The sequence below is a fragment of the Triticum aestivum genome, chromosome 1B (assembly GCF_018294505.1).
Source record: "Triticum aestivum cultivar Chinese Spring chromosome 1B, IWGSC CS RefSeq v2.1, whole genome shotgun sequence".
Lineage (NCBI taxonomy): Eukaryota > Viridiplantae > Streptophyta > Magnoliopsida > Poales > Poaceae > Triticum > Triticum aestivum.
This window is the reverse complement of record NC_057795.1, coordinates 87445018-87459994: the sequence shown is the minus strand read 5'-3', so window position 1 is coordinate 87459994 and position 14977 is coordinate 87445018.

Below are 14977 nucleotides of genomic sequence, written 5' to 3'. Positions count from 1 at the left end.
TAACAATGATTTGTAATTTAGTAGTGAGCACAAGGTAACATATATCAAGCAACAACGAAGTCTAACTCTTTTCCTATGCATCGGCATGTCATAAAAGAACAATTCATGCACACCAAGTAAAGGCCAATGCATAGTATAAGCAGTTTCTTGCAATTTTATCGTATTGGAAACATAGAGAGGTGGAGACATAGTTCCTCTCTCATAATAATTGCAAGCAGGAGCAGCAAGCACATGCATATTATATCTATCAAAATTATCATGTGCAATGGTAAAAGGCAACCCATCAATATAATCCTTAGTAAGCACAAACTTCTCCGATATAGTGTAGTTTGGAGAATTCAAAAAGAAAATAGGACTATCATGCGTGGGTGCAATAGCAACAATTTCATGTTTAACATAAGGAACTATAGCAAGTTCATCTCCATAAGAATAATTCATATTGGCATGTTGGCCACAAGCATAGCAAGCATCATCAAAAAGGGATATTTCAAGAGAATCAACGGGATCATAGCAATCATCATAGCAATCATCCTCCGGTAAGCACGAAGGGGAATTAAACAATGTATGAGTTGAAGAGTTACTCTCATTAGAAGGTGGGCACGGGTGATCAATCCGCTCTTCCTCCTTTTGTTCTTCGGTCTCTTCATCATCTTTTTCATCCAATGAGCTCACAGTTTCATCAATTTCTTCTTCCATAGCTTCCTGCAAAATATTAGTCTCTTCTTGGACAGCGGAGACTTTCTCAATAAATGCATTAATATAGTAATTGTATTCATAATTTTCATAGCAATATCTAAGTATAGCAAGATTTTCAGGCCTATAAACATCATCATCTAAAGCTTCATACTTTTCAAACAAATATTCAATTTCATGAGCAGCCTTAAAAGCAACAAATTCTTCAATTTGTTCCACATCATAGTAATCATATATACCATTAGCATAAGAAGCTAAGGTTTCATTATCATTAAATTTGCATGAAAAGGGAAGGTGTGGAGCCTTCATCTTAGAGCAACAAATAATACGATATCTCAAGCATAAATCCCTAGCATACCACTTCAACATTTGAATTTGATCCCATAATAGTTTCCATTTTTTTGTCAAGTGATAATCCCTAAAGTATTCACGTTGATCAAACGTATCTCCCATTATAAAGTTGAATGGGGTTTTCTCAGGATTATCAAAGTAGTACATAATATCTCTCACATAATGAGAATCGAGGGTTTTAGGAGTTACCCCATCTCCATGAGTAGCAAGTACACCTATTTTTTTGGTATTTCGTGTTCCATATCCATAACTGAAGATAGAGAACAACTAAGAACAACAAATAAAAATTACTTAGTGATAAAGAAGATAAGCACACACGAGAATACTCACCCCATGCTATGACTCCCCGGCAACGGCGCCAGAAAAAGGTCTTGATGACCCGCAAGTATACGGGATAATTGTAGCCTCTTTAGATAAGTAAGAGTGTCGAACCGAATGAGGAGATATAGGTAGAACAAATACTCTCTCAAGTCCTATCGGCCATTGATACGACTCTATGCACGCTTGACGTTCGCTTTACCTAGAACAAGTATGAAACTAGAAGTACTTTGTAGGTGTTGCTGGATATCTTTGCAAGATAATAAAGAACACGCAAATAAAAAGTAGCGCCTGCTTAGATAAAGATGAAATAAAGTAAATAAAGAGAGTGTGGAAAAGTGGTGGTAGGAGTTGTGAAAGTGTCCCTAAGCAATTGACTACGTTACTAGACCGACAATCACTATTGCAATTCTATTTGAGGGAGAGGCATAAGCTAACATACTTTCTCTACTTGGATCATATGCACTTATGATTGGAAGTCTAGCAAGCATCCACAAATACTAAAGATTCATTAAGATAAAACCCAACCATAGCATTAAAGTATCAAGTCCCCTTTTATCCCATACGCAAACAACCTACTTACTCGGGTTTGTGCTTCTGTCACTCATGCCACCCACCATAAGCAAATCATAAACATATTGCAAACCCTACAACGAGAATCCCTCACGCTTGCGCGACACGGAGGGCACAATAGGACAGCACCAATAATAAAACATGCAACTCAAACCAATCATAGCAATTCATCAATCACCGATAGGACAACGAAAATCTACTCAGACATCATAGGATGGCAACACATCATTGGAAAATAATACGAAGCATAAAGCACCATGTTCAAGTAGAGGGTACAGCGGGTTGCGGGAGAGTGGACCGCTGAATATAGATGGGGGAAGGTGATGGAGATGTTGGTGAAGATGGCGGAGGTGTTAGTAAAGATCGCTGTGATGATGATGGCCCCCGGCGGCGCTCCGGCTCCACTGAAAGCAAGGGGGAGAGATCCCCCCGTCTTCTTCTTCTTCCTTGACCTCCTCCCTAGATGGGAGAAGGGTTTCCCCTCTGATCCTTGGCTCCCATGGCTTGGGAGGGGCGAGAGCCCCTCCGAGATTGGATCTATCTCTCTGTTTCTGGGTTCTCAGATTCTGCCCCTTCACCGTTTCTTTTATATCCGGAGATCCATAACTCCGATTGGGGTGAATCTTTCGCCCATATTTTTCTTGTAAAATTAGCTTTCTTGCGGCAAAAGAAGAGCATCAACCGCCTTACATGGTGACCAGGAGAGTCCAGGGCGCTCCTTCCTCCTTGGGGCGCGCCCCCTATCTCCTGGCCCCCTTGGGCACCGTCTCTCGTTGATTTTTCCTCCCAAAAATCACAAATATTCCAAAATAATTCTCCGCACATTTGTATCCCGTTTAGACTCCGTTTGATATTGGGTTTTTGCGAAACAAAAAACATGCAACAGATAGGAACTGGCATTGGGCACTGGATCAATATGTTAGTCCCAAAAAATAGTATAAAAAGTTGCCAAAAGTATATAAAAGTTAAATAATATTGGCATGGAACAATCAAAAATTATAGATATGACGGAGACGTATCAATGATCTACATGCCATCAAGTACCTCCCACTAAAACTCAAGGACCGGCTCGGCATTGGCTGAATAGTTTGCCGGCAAACTCCATTGGAAGTTGGGGGAACCTGGAAGACGCATTCCTGGATAACTTCCAGGGCAATTATGTGCGACCACCGAATGCTGATGATTTAAGTCACATAACCCAACAACCCGGAGAGTCAGCCAGGAAATTCTGGACTCGGTTCCTAACTAAAAAGAACCAAATTGTCGACTGTCCGGATGCCGAAGCCTAGCGGCCTTTAAGCATGACATTCGTGACGAGTGGCTTGCCCGACATCTCGGTCAAGAGAAGCCGAAGTCCATGGCAGCCCTCACGACACTCATGACCCGCTTTTGTGCGGGCGAGGATAGCTGGCTGGCTCACAACAACAACACATAAAGAAATCCTGGCACGTCAGATGCAAGAGATAGCAACGGCAAGCCCCGACGCAACAAACACAAGCGCCACAACAATGGCGATAACGCCGAAGACACGGCCGTCAATGCCGGATTCAGTGGCTCTAAGTCCGTTCAGCGGAAAAATCCATTCAAAAGAAAAAATCCAAGCCCGTCTAGTCTGGACCGCATACTCAACCGCTCATGTCAAATTCATGGCACCCCGATAAACCAGCCAACCACACCAACATAGAATGTTGGGTGTTCAAACAGGCCGGCAAGTTGAATGCCGAAAACAAGGAAAAGGGGCCTCATACTGAGGACGACGAGGAGCCCCGGCTGCCGAACACAGGAGGACAGAAGAAATTTCCTCCCCAAGTAAAAAGTAATAAATATGATATACGCAACCCATATTCCCAAGCGGGAATGGAAGCGTGCACTAAGGGACGTCTACGCGATGGAGCCAGTCGCCCCAAAGTTCAACCCATGGTCTTCTTGTCCGATCACCTTCGATCGCAGGGACCATCCGACCAGTATCTGTCATGGCGGTTCGGCCGCGTTGGTCCTCGACCCCATCATTAACGGATTCCATCTCACACGAATCCTTGTAGACGGTGGCAGCAGCCTGAACCTGCTCTATCAGGATACAGTGCGCAAAATGGGCATCGATCCCTCAAGGATAAAACCCACCAAAACCACCTTTCAAGGTGTCATACCAGGTGTAGAGGCCTGCTGCACGGGCTCAATCACACTGGAAGTAGTCTTCGGATCTCCGGACAACTTCCGAAGTGAGGAGTTAATCTTCGATATCATCCCCTTCTGTAGTGGCTATCACGCACTACTCGGACGAACCGCATTTGCCAGATTCAATGCGGTACTGCATTATGCATACCTCAAGCTCAAGATGCCAGGACCTCGCGGGGTTATAACAGTCAATGGAAAAACAGAGCGCTCCCTCCGTATGGAGGAGCACATTGCGGCCCTTGCAGCAAAAGTACAGAGCAGCCTCCTTGGGCAGACCTCTAATTCGGCAATAAAACCCCCGGACACTGCCAAGCGAGTCCGAAGTACTCTGCAACAGGATCATCCGGCACGTCCAGAGCTCGCCTAGCAATTCGGTCTCCGCCCTATTCCCAGTCAAGCGGTGAAATTTGTGCCAAACATACATAATTACGCACTTAGAATACCATGGGCATAGACGGAGGCAGAGCTAGAATACGGTCCACAATGCGGCTCAGCCGCCCGAGGATCCGTATACCTTCGCCCCCGTATCTTTCTTTGAGGTCCCTATTGTTTGGAAGCTCTTCCGATAGCCTGATTATCGGACCCATCATGGGACGGAAACACCAAGGAGGCAAGGAGCTTTGACGTACAAGGGAATCCCCAGGTGGTCTCTGATAACGATCGCTATACCTGTTTTACATACACACACGCAGCTCGCTCTTGGGTAGAAAATGTCAAATAGTCCTATTTTGCTTATCGCACTACTTGTATACATACGCCTTGACGTATTATTCAAATGACAATGGAAAATAATGTACATGGTCAGCTTATTATTACATTTCTTTATCTTTTTCCTTAACTGTTTATTTATTACAAATTGCACTCGTACATTTTGGTACGTTCAGCTCGCCAGGGGCTTCAGTGTACCCCATAACACGGCAAGAAAAGTACGAACACTTTCGATAGTGCGACACCCCAAACTTATAGCATTATATGCATCAGCTCCGAATCATGTCTTGGGTCAATAGTTGGGTTTGCCCGGCTCCCATGTTTTGCTACCTTACGTTCCGCTATATCAGCTAAGGTGGCATAGGGAGAACTACTGCAATTGTGTCTCGGTTCTTCCGGACGAGCACCTCAGTAGAGAAAGCCGAAAACTGAGCGTCATGATGCGGCGAGAGCTGGTCGCTGTTCAAGAGGTCTCAAATCCATGAAGATTTTTTTTGCTTTGGGCGAGGAATCGGCCTTTGTTCGATTTATGCATTTATAGCGCCCCATGTTCGGCCTTCCGAATACTAGGGGCTACGCCAAAATTTAAAATTATAGAACTTCTATGGCTAAGTGAGAGTGATAAAGATGTATCGTACGATTGCCTTGTTCATTGCGCTAAACACCTCCTTAAAGGACCGAAAATTTGGATAAAGAGTGTTTAGATTTATCCAGAACACCGCGGTACTAGTTACGTGGGGGTAGAAGCCGATGACTGGCCAACTCTCAGATTTTATAAACGGCCGCACAGAGGGTAAAATTTTAAATCAGCAAGCGTTATATTGCACAACAGAACTTGTTTCATATTACAGGATAAAAAGAGTGTATTCACTCAAAGATTACATCCTTCGCACATTGCTCCGCCACAAGGCGGGAGCCCTTCAGGACACTATCATAATACTTTTCGGGGTGGCGATGCTCCTTGCCCTTTGGCGGCCCTTCGGTTATCAACTTCTCGGCATCCATCTTCGCCCAGTGAACTTTTGCGCGGGCGAAGGCCATTCGCGCACCTTCGATGCAAATTGACCGCTTTATAACTTCAAGCCGTGGACAGTCACTCACAAGATGCTTTACTAGGCCGAAGTAGCTGCTGGGCAGGGGCTCGACAGGCCACAGCCGGACTATGAGGTCCTTCATGGCCAGTTCGGCCGCTTGTGTAGTTCGACTAGTTGCTTCAGCTGGTCGCTCAAGGGCGTCGGATGTTCAATCCCAATATACTGAGACCGGAACAACTTCTCCTTTGAGCTCCCTTCTTTAGCCCGGTAGAACTCTACGGCATCAGATATGCTGCAGGGCAGATCTGCGAATGCTCCTGGAGAGCTCCAAATTCGGGTAAGTAAAAGGAAAGTCTCCTTCACATGCTTGCTTTGCATAATGAATTCCTTACCCGCCGCAATCTTCTTAGCCGCCTGAATCTCCTGGAGGGACTTTTGGGCTTCGTCCTTGGCGTCTCGTGCGCTCTGGAGGGCCTTCGTAAGCTCACACTCTTGCGTCTTAGAGTCATGCTCCAAGGACTCGTACTTTTGGACGAAATCTTGGAGATCTTGCTGGACATCATTGACTCGGGCCTCTTGCTTCTCGCGCTCGGCACGCTCCTTGGCCGCTTTGTCTTTGGCCTCGGTCAGCGCCGTGTTAAGGGCTGCCACTTCGGTAATGGCCCCTAGTAAAGTGCATGATGCTTTCATCAGCAGAAACCATTTTTTCCTTTTTAAATATATAGACGGGGTACTGCGTACCTTTGTTTTCCTCGAGCTGCCTCTTCATGAGGCCGAGCTCTCCCTCGGTCCGTGCTATGTATTGAGCTTGCGTTGGTTTTCCTCGAAGAGGAGAGGGTGATGCTGCAAAGTGTAGCATAAGTATTTCCCTCAGTTTTGAGAACCAAGGTATCAATCCAGTAGGAGGCTCCTCAAAAGTCCCACGCACCTACACAAACGAACTGAGAACTTGCAACCAACGCAATAAAGGGGTTGTCAATCCCTTCACGGCCACTTGCGAAAGTGAGATCTAATAAAGATAGTATGATAAGATAAATATATTTTTGGTATTTTGTAATATAGATGCAAAAAGTAAAGATGCAAATACAGGTAGATTGAAAGCAAATATGATAAGAGATAGACCCGGGGGCCATATGTTTCACTAGAGGCTTCTCTCGAGATAGCATAAGTATTACGGTGGTTGAACAAATTACTGTCGAGCAATTGATAGAAAAGCGCATAGTTATGAGATTATCTAGGCATGATCATGTATATAGGCATCAGGTCCATAACAAGTAGACCGACTCCTGCCTGCATCTACTACTATTACTCCACACATCGACCGACTCCTGCCAGCATCTAGAGTATTAAGTTCAGAAGAATAGAGTAACACATTAAGCAAGATGACATGATGTAGAGGGATATAAACATGCAATATGAAATAAACCCCATCTTGTTATCCTCGATGGCAACAATACAATACGTGTCTTGCAACCCTTTCTGTCACTGGGTAAGAACACCGCAAGGTTGAACCCAAAGCTAAGCAGCTCTCCCATGGCAAGAAAGACCAATCTAGTAGGCCAAACCAAACTGATAATTCGAAGAGACTTCCAAAGATAACTCAATCATGCATAAAAGAATTCAGAGAAGATTCAAATATTATTCATAGATAAACTTGATCATAAACCCACAATTCATCGGATCTCGACAAACACACCGCAAAAAGAGTTTACATCGAATAGATCTCCACAAGAGAGGGGGAGAACACTGTATTGAGATCCAAAAAGAGAGAAGAATCCATCTAGCTAATAACTATGGACCCGTAGGTCTGTGGTAAACTACTCACAACTCATCGGAGGGGCAATGATGTTGATCTAGAGGCCCTACGTGGTTGATTCCCCCTCCGGCAGAGTGCCGACAAAGGCTCCAAGATGGGATCTCGCGGATACAGAAGGTTACAGTGGTGGAAATTGTGTTTCGTGGTGCTCCTAGATGTTTTCGGGGTACGTAGGTATATCTAGGAGGAAGAAGTACGTCGGTGGCCGCCCGAGGGGCCCACAAGACAGGGGGGCACGCCCTACAGGGGGGGCTATCTTGTGGGGCCCTCAGAAGCTTCTTGACTTGCACTCCAAGCTCTCCGGATCACGTTTGTTCCAAAAATCACGCTCCCGAAGGTTTCATTCCGTTTGGACTCCGTTTGATATTCCTGTTCTTCGAAATACTAAAATAGGCACAAAACAACAATATGGGCTGGGCCTCCGGTTAGTAGGTTAGTCCCAAAAATGATATAAATGTGTAAAATAAAGCCCATAAATATCCAAAAGGGGTAATATAATAGCATGGAACAATCAAAAATTATAGATACGTTGGAGACGTATCAAGCATCCCCAAGCTTAATTCCTGCTTGTCCTCGAGTAGTTAAATGATAAAAAAGAAAGTTGTGATGTGGAATGCTACCTAGCATAACTCATAATGTAATTTTCTTTATTGTGGCATGAGTGTTCAGATTCAAATGAATACAAAATAAAGTCCATATTGACATAAGAAATAGTAATACTTCAAGCATACTAATCAAAGTAATCATGTCTTCTCAAAATAACATGGCTAAAGAAAGTTATCCCTACAAAATCATATAGTCTGGCTATGCTCTATCTTCATTACACAAAGTATTTAATCATGCACAACCCCGATGACAAGCCAAGCAATGGTTTCATACTTTAATAATCTCAAACTTTTTCAACTTTCACGCAATACATGAGCGTGAGCCATGGACATAGCACTATATGTGGAATAGAATGGTGGTTGTGGAGAAGACAAAAAGGAGAAGATAGTCTCACATCAACTAGGCGTATCAACGGGCTATGGAGATGCCCATCAATAGTTATCAATGTGAGTGAGTAGGGATTGCCATGCAACGGATGCACTAGAGCTATAAATATATGAAAGCTCAATAAAAGAAACTAAGTGGGGTGCATCCAACTTGCTTGCTCACGAAGACCTAGGGCACTTTTGAGGAAGCCCATCATTGGAATATACAAGCCAAGTTCTATAATGAAAAATTCCCACTAGTATATGAAAGTGACAACATATGAGACTCTCTATCATGAAGATCATGGTGCTATTTTGAAGCACAAGTGTGGCAAAGGAGATAGTAGCATTGTCCCTTCTCTCTTTTTCTCTCATTTTATTTTTTCTTTCTTTTCTTTTTTCCCTTCTTTTTCTTGGCCTTCTTTTTTTCTTGTTGGCCTTTCTCCTTTTTTTCTTTCTCTTTTTTCTTTTCTTTTTGTAAAGTCCGAAGTCTCATCCCGACTTGTGGGGGAATCATAGTCTTCATCATCCTTTCCTCACTAGGACAATGCTCTAATAACGAAGATCATCACACTTTTATGGATTTACAAATCAAAGCTAGAACAAGATATGACTCTATATGAATGCTTCCGGCGGTGTACCAGGATATGCATTGAATCAAGAGCGACATGTATGAAAATTATGAAGGTGGCCTTGCCACAAATACAATGTCAACTACATGATCATGCAAAAAGCAATATGACAAAAGGAATGCGTGTCATATGAACAGAACGGTGGAAAGTTGCATGGCAATATATCTCGGAATGGCTATGGAAATGCCATAATAGGTAGGTATGGTGGCTATTTTGAGGAAGGTAAATGGTGGGTGTAAGGTACCGGCGAAAATTGCACGATACAAGAGAGGCTAGCAATGGTGGAAGGGTGAAAGAGTGCGTATAATCCATGGACTCAACATTAATCCAAGGAACTCATATACTTGTTGCAAAAATTTAGAAGTCATCAAAAACCAAAGCACTACGCGCATGCTCCTAGGGGGATAGATTGGTAGGAAAAGACCATCGCTCGTCCCCGACCGCCACTCATAAGGAAGACAATCAATAAAAAAATTGTGCTCCAACTTCATCACAAAGCGGTTCACCATACGTGCATGCTACGGGAATCACAAACTTCAACAGAAGCATTCTTTGAATTCATAATCACCCAACTAGTATGACTTTAATATCACTACCTCCATATCTCAAAACAATTATCAAGCATCAAATTGATCATAGCATCCAATTCACTTTCTATGATAGTTTTTATTATACCCAACTTGGATGCTCATCATTCTAGGACCAACTTTATGATCATAGCAAATACCATCCTGTTCTAAAAAACTCTCAAAATAATATAAGTGAAGCATGAGAGACTAGAAATTTCTTCAAAATTAAGACACCACCGTGCTCTAAAAGATATAAGTGAAGCACTAGAGCAAAAACTATCAAGCTCAAAAGATATAAGTGAAGCACATAGAGTATTCTAGCAAATTCTAATCAAATAGGCTTCTCCCAAAAGGTGTGTACAGCAAGGATGATTGTGGTAAACTAGAAGGCAAAGACTAATATAATACACGACGCTCCAAGCAAAACACATATCATGTAGCGAATAAAAATATAGCTCCAAGTAAAGTTACCAATGAACGAAGACGAAAGAGGGGATGCCTTCCCGGGGCATCCCCAAGCTTAGGCTTTTGGCTATACTTTAATATCTTGGGGTGCCATGGGCATCCCCAAGCTTAGGCTCTTGCCACTCCTTATTCCATAGTCCATAAAAGCTTTACCCAAAACTTGAAAACTTCACAACACAAAACTCAACAGGAAATCTTATCAGCTCCGTTAGTGAAAGAAAACAAAGCCACCACATAAGGTACTGCAATGAACTCATTCTTTATTTATTTTTGTGTTAAACCTACTGTATTCCAACTTCTTTATGGTTCATAGACTGAATTACTAGCCATAGATGCATTGAAATAAGCAAACAACACACGAAAAACAGAATCAGTCAAAAACAGAACAGTCTGTAGCAATTTGTAACCAACGCAAACTTCTGGAACTATAAAACTCCTAGAAAAATAGGAAGTCCTGTACAATTTGTTTATTGAACAGCAGCAAAAAGAATCAATGCAAAAGAACGTTCCTGTGATTTAACAAAATTATATTCGTGAGCGCAAGGTTTCTGTTTTTCAGCAGAATCAGATCAACTATCATCGTAGGTTATCCTATAGGTTCTACTTGGCACAAACACAAATTAAAAGATAAAAACACATCTAAACAGAAGGTATATGCAACATTTATTACTAAACAGGAGCAAAAACAAAAAAACATAAAGAAAATTGGGTTGCCTCCAAACCAACGCTATTGTTTAACGCCCCTAGCTAGGCATAAAAAGCAAAGATAGATCTAAGTGGTGCCGTAATAATAAGATAGATCTTGAAAGCTCATCTCATATTCTCTACGTTCGGCAGAAAGTTTCCTTTGAGGAAAGCAAAAGTAATCAAAAGGGCTAAATTTAGTGGGACAAAGATCCCCAAGATCAACCACAGGACAAACGGGTTCTTCCCTTGGCCCTTCATAGTGCACAACTATTTCATCACTAAAAGCATTCTTTTGGCAAAATCTTGTGAGCCTATACTCAAGAGAGTATCCTAGCTCATTGTTTCGAAGGGCAAAATCATTATTAAGCTCGTTAATGCGATCAACCAAGACATTGGTAGGAACCTTTTTTCTAAGGTTTTCATTAAATGTGACATAGTCCGAAGATTGAAAACGTCTAATTTCCTCTTGATCATAGAGGATCGCCTCTATGGGAGGACGACCGGCATCCACCCTATAGTGCGCAAAGATTTCTTTGGCCTCTCTTATGATAAATCTAAACTCATGAGCCAAAAAGATAGTAACAGCGCGCTTAACAGAAGAATGCTCAATATTAGAGAATTCTAGGAAAATTCTTTGTATGCAAGGATGCATATGCATAAATTGCCTTTCAAGTTCAACTACAAGCATAGCGATAGCATCCGCAAGACTACTAGTTCTATGAAGAATAGAACAACCCATGGAAGGTAAAGCACTGGCACAAGTAAAGAAATCTTGAATAACACCTTTGCCAATGATGTTACCACTACCGATTCGAAACTTTTTAGTATGCAAGATAGGGGGTTCATCGGCCGGAGCCTCGGGATTTTCTGTGTTATCATTATTGTCCATATCGATGATAATCTCCCCAATTTCAGACATAGCGGCAAACAAAAGCAAGGCGGAAGAAAGCAAGCGAAAAGGAGAAGAGGAGATTGGGAAAGAGAGGGCGAATAAAACGGCAAGGGTGAAGTGGGGGAGAGGAAACGAGAGGCAAATGGCAAATAATGTAAATGCGAGGGAGATGGGTTTGTGATGGGTACTTGGTATGTCTTGACTTGAGCGAAGACCTCCCCGGCAACAGCGCCAGAAATCCTTCTTGCTACGTCTTGAGCTTGCGTTGGTTTTCCTCGAAGAGGAGAGGGTGATGCAACAAAGTGTAGCGTAAGTATTTCCCTCAGTTTTGAGAACCAAGGTATCAATCCAATAGGAGGCTCCTCAAAAGTCCCACGCACGTACACAAAAGAACTGAGAACTCGCAACCAACGCAATAAAGGGGTTGTCAATCCCTTCACGGCCACTTGCGAAAGTGAGATCTTATAAAGATAGTATGATAAGATAAATATAATTTTGGTATTTTGTAATATAGATGCAAAAAGAAAAGATGCAAATAAAGGTAGATTGAAAGCAAATATGATAAGAGATAGACTCGGGGGCTATAGGTTTCACTAGAGGCTTCTCTCGAGATAGCATAAGTATTACGGTAGGTGAACAAATTACTGTCGAGCAATTGATAGAAAAGCACATAGTTATGAGATTATCTAGGCATGATCCACTACTAGAAAAAGGGCTATAGATGGGATTGACACTAATGGCGCACCAGACAAGTGGTACTAATGGCGCACCACCTTCTGATACGCGATTAGTGTTGAAACTACTAATGGCGCACCTGACCCAAGGTGCGCCATTAGTATCAAAAATTTTTTTTTGAACTAGCGCGCCTGTCCAAACATACTAATGGCGCATCCCGAGGAAGTGCGCCATTACTAGTTGTAACTAGTAATGGCGCACCTGTCAGTAAGTGCGCCACTAATGTTTTTTTTTATTTATTTTTTATTCCTTTTTTTGCAAAAATACTAATGGCGCATTGTCCCACGGTGCGCCATTACTAGTTTAAACTAGTAATGGCGCACCGTGGGACAATGCGCCATTAGCATGTTTTTTTTGCAAAACTACTAATGGCGCACCGAGGGAGAGTGCGCCATTAGTAACCTAGATTATTAATGGCGCATTTATGGTTGGTGCGCCATTAGTAAGTGGGCAGCAACAAGATATTTTGGACAGCCTCTCCTCCCACACTCACTTCCTCCCCACTTCATTCTCTCCACCGCCTCCTCCTTGTCTCGGGTGCCTCCTCTTTTTCACCTCATTTCCACCATAGATTCATTCAAATTAAGTGGTTAAATTAACTTGTTTTGATAGGTAAGTAAGGGGGGAAGCTATATTTAAGTTATTCTCCCTACAACAATGTGCACATGCACTTTTTATGGCCTAGCTAGATCTATGTATGTTTGTGGTGTTGCATATGTTTGTGGTGTTGCATATGTGTTTGTGTTTGGAGGTGTACCGGTATTTGAAATGCGATAGTTGCCCATATTTTGCCGGAATGTTGATTCATTTCCGTTTCGGCGAGAATTTTGGCATTAAGCATTCTTTTTGGTCCTATTTTTAGGGAAGGTCATGCCAAATTTTTTCTTGGTTCTAAAATATCGTTTTGCTCTACCCCGCAGGCGACCATGGTCCGCACAATGACCGAAGGCATCGTGAATAGGTTTTTGAGGTCCACGAAGGCCGAGATGCTTCAAAAGAACGAGACGGAGATAAGATGTCCGTGTCGAAGATGCAAGCTGAAGAGCCTTATTGCGGACCCGGATTCCGGGCAGGTGCAGGACCACTTGCTCTTGCGTGGTTTCATGGATGGCTATCGGTGGCAAGGTGATGAAGATGACTACGAAGTCGTCCATGGGGGCCGGGCAAGAAATGAGGAAGGGCAGCAAGACAACCACCGCGGCTCGGGCGGGCGAGAAGAAGAAGAATCCCCAGGAGATGATCACGACAGTGATGCTGTACACAGTCATCATGTAGAAGATGCAGGACATGATGATGATGCCGGCGGAGCAGACGACGCTGGACCATCCATGGGCTGGGTGCAGGACCCTCATATTCAAGAGCTGCTTCTCAAGCAGACGGATAACGCAAGAGCTGCCGCCCGAGAGAAAGCCAAGATGGATCAACTTGAGTTAGACGCGGTTACTCCATTGTATGAAGGATGCAGGCCCGAGGATACCCGCCTGAAAGTAACGCTCATGGCTCTGGAGATGAAGGTAAAACACAAAATGACCGACGCATGCTTCGACGAGAACATGTCATTCTAGCACGAACGTCTTCCAAAGGGGAACAAGTGCCCGACCAGTTTGGAGGAGGCGAAGAAAATCGTGTGTCCTATGGATTTACCGCACGTGAAATACCATGTGTGCATGAACAATTGCATCATTTATCGGGACGAGCACGCGGAGTCTACCATATGTCCGGTGTGCGGCGTCACTCGATACAAGAAGAGGAAGAAAGCTCCTCGAAAAGTGGTGTGGTACTTCCCGATCACTCCTCGTCTGCAGTGGTATTTCGCGGATCCTAAGGTAGCAAAGCTCCTGCGTTGGCACGCGGATAGGGAGGAGAAGAAGCAAGAAGATGGCGCAAATGATCTGGAGATAGATAAAAAAGACAAGATGCCGAGTCACCCTAAGGATGCGAGCCAGTGGCAAGCGTTGAATTTTGGATACCCAGAATTTGGTAAGGATCCAAGGAACATCGTGCTGGGCGCGAGCACCGATGGAGTCAATCCGTTTGGCAGCCAGAGAAGCACACATAGCACCTGGCCTGTGTTTGTGTGGATGTACAACCTTCCCCCTGGTTGTGCATGAAGAGGAAGTACATTCACATGAGTATGCTAATTGAAGGGCCGAAACAACCAGGGAACGACATCAATCTGTATCTGGGGCTGCTGAAGGAGGAGCTAGACACGCTGTGGAAAACGCCAGCCAATACGTGGGACGTCGCAGAGAAAGAATATTTCCCTATGAGAGCCGCACTGCTCATGACGGTGCACGACTATCTCGGTTACAGATATCTTGCGGGGCAGGTAGTCCACGGATTTTCTGGATGTGTAAG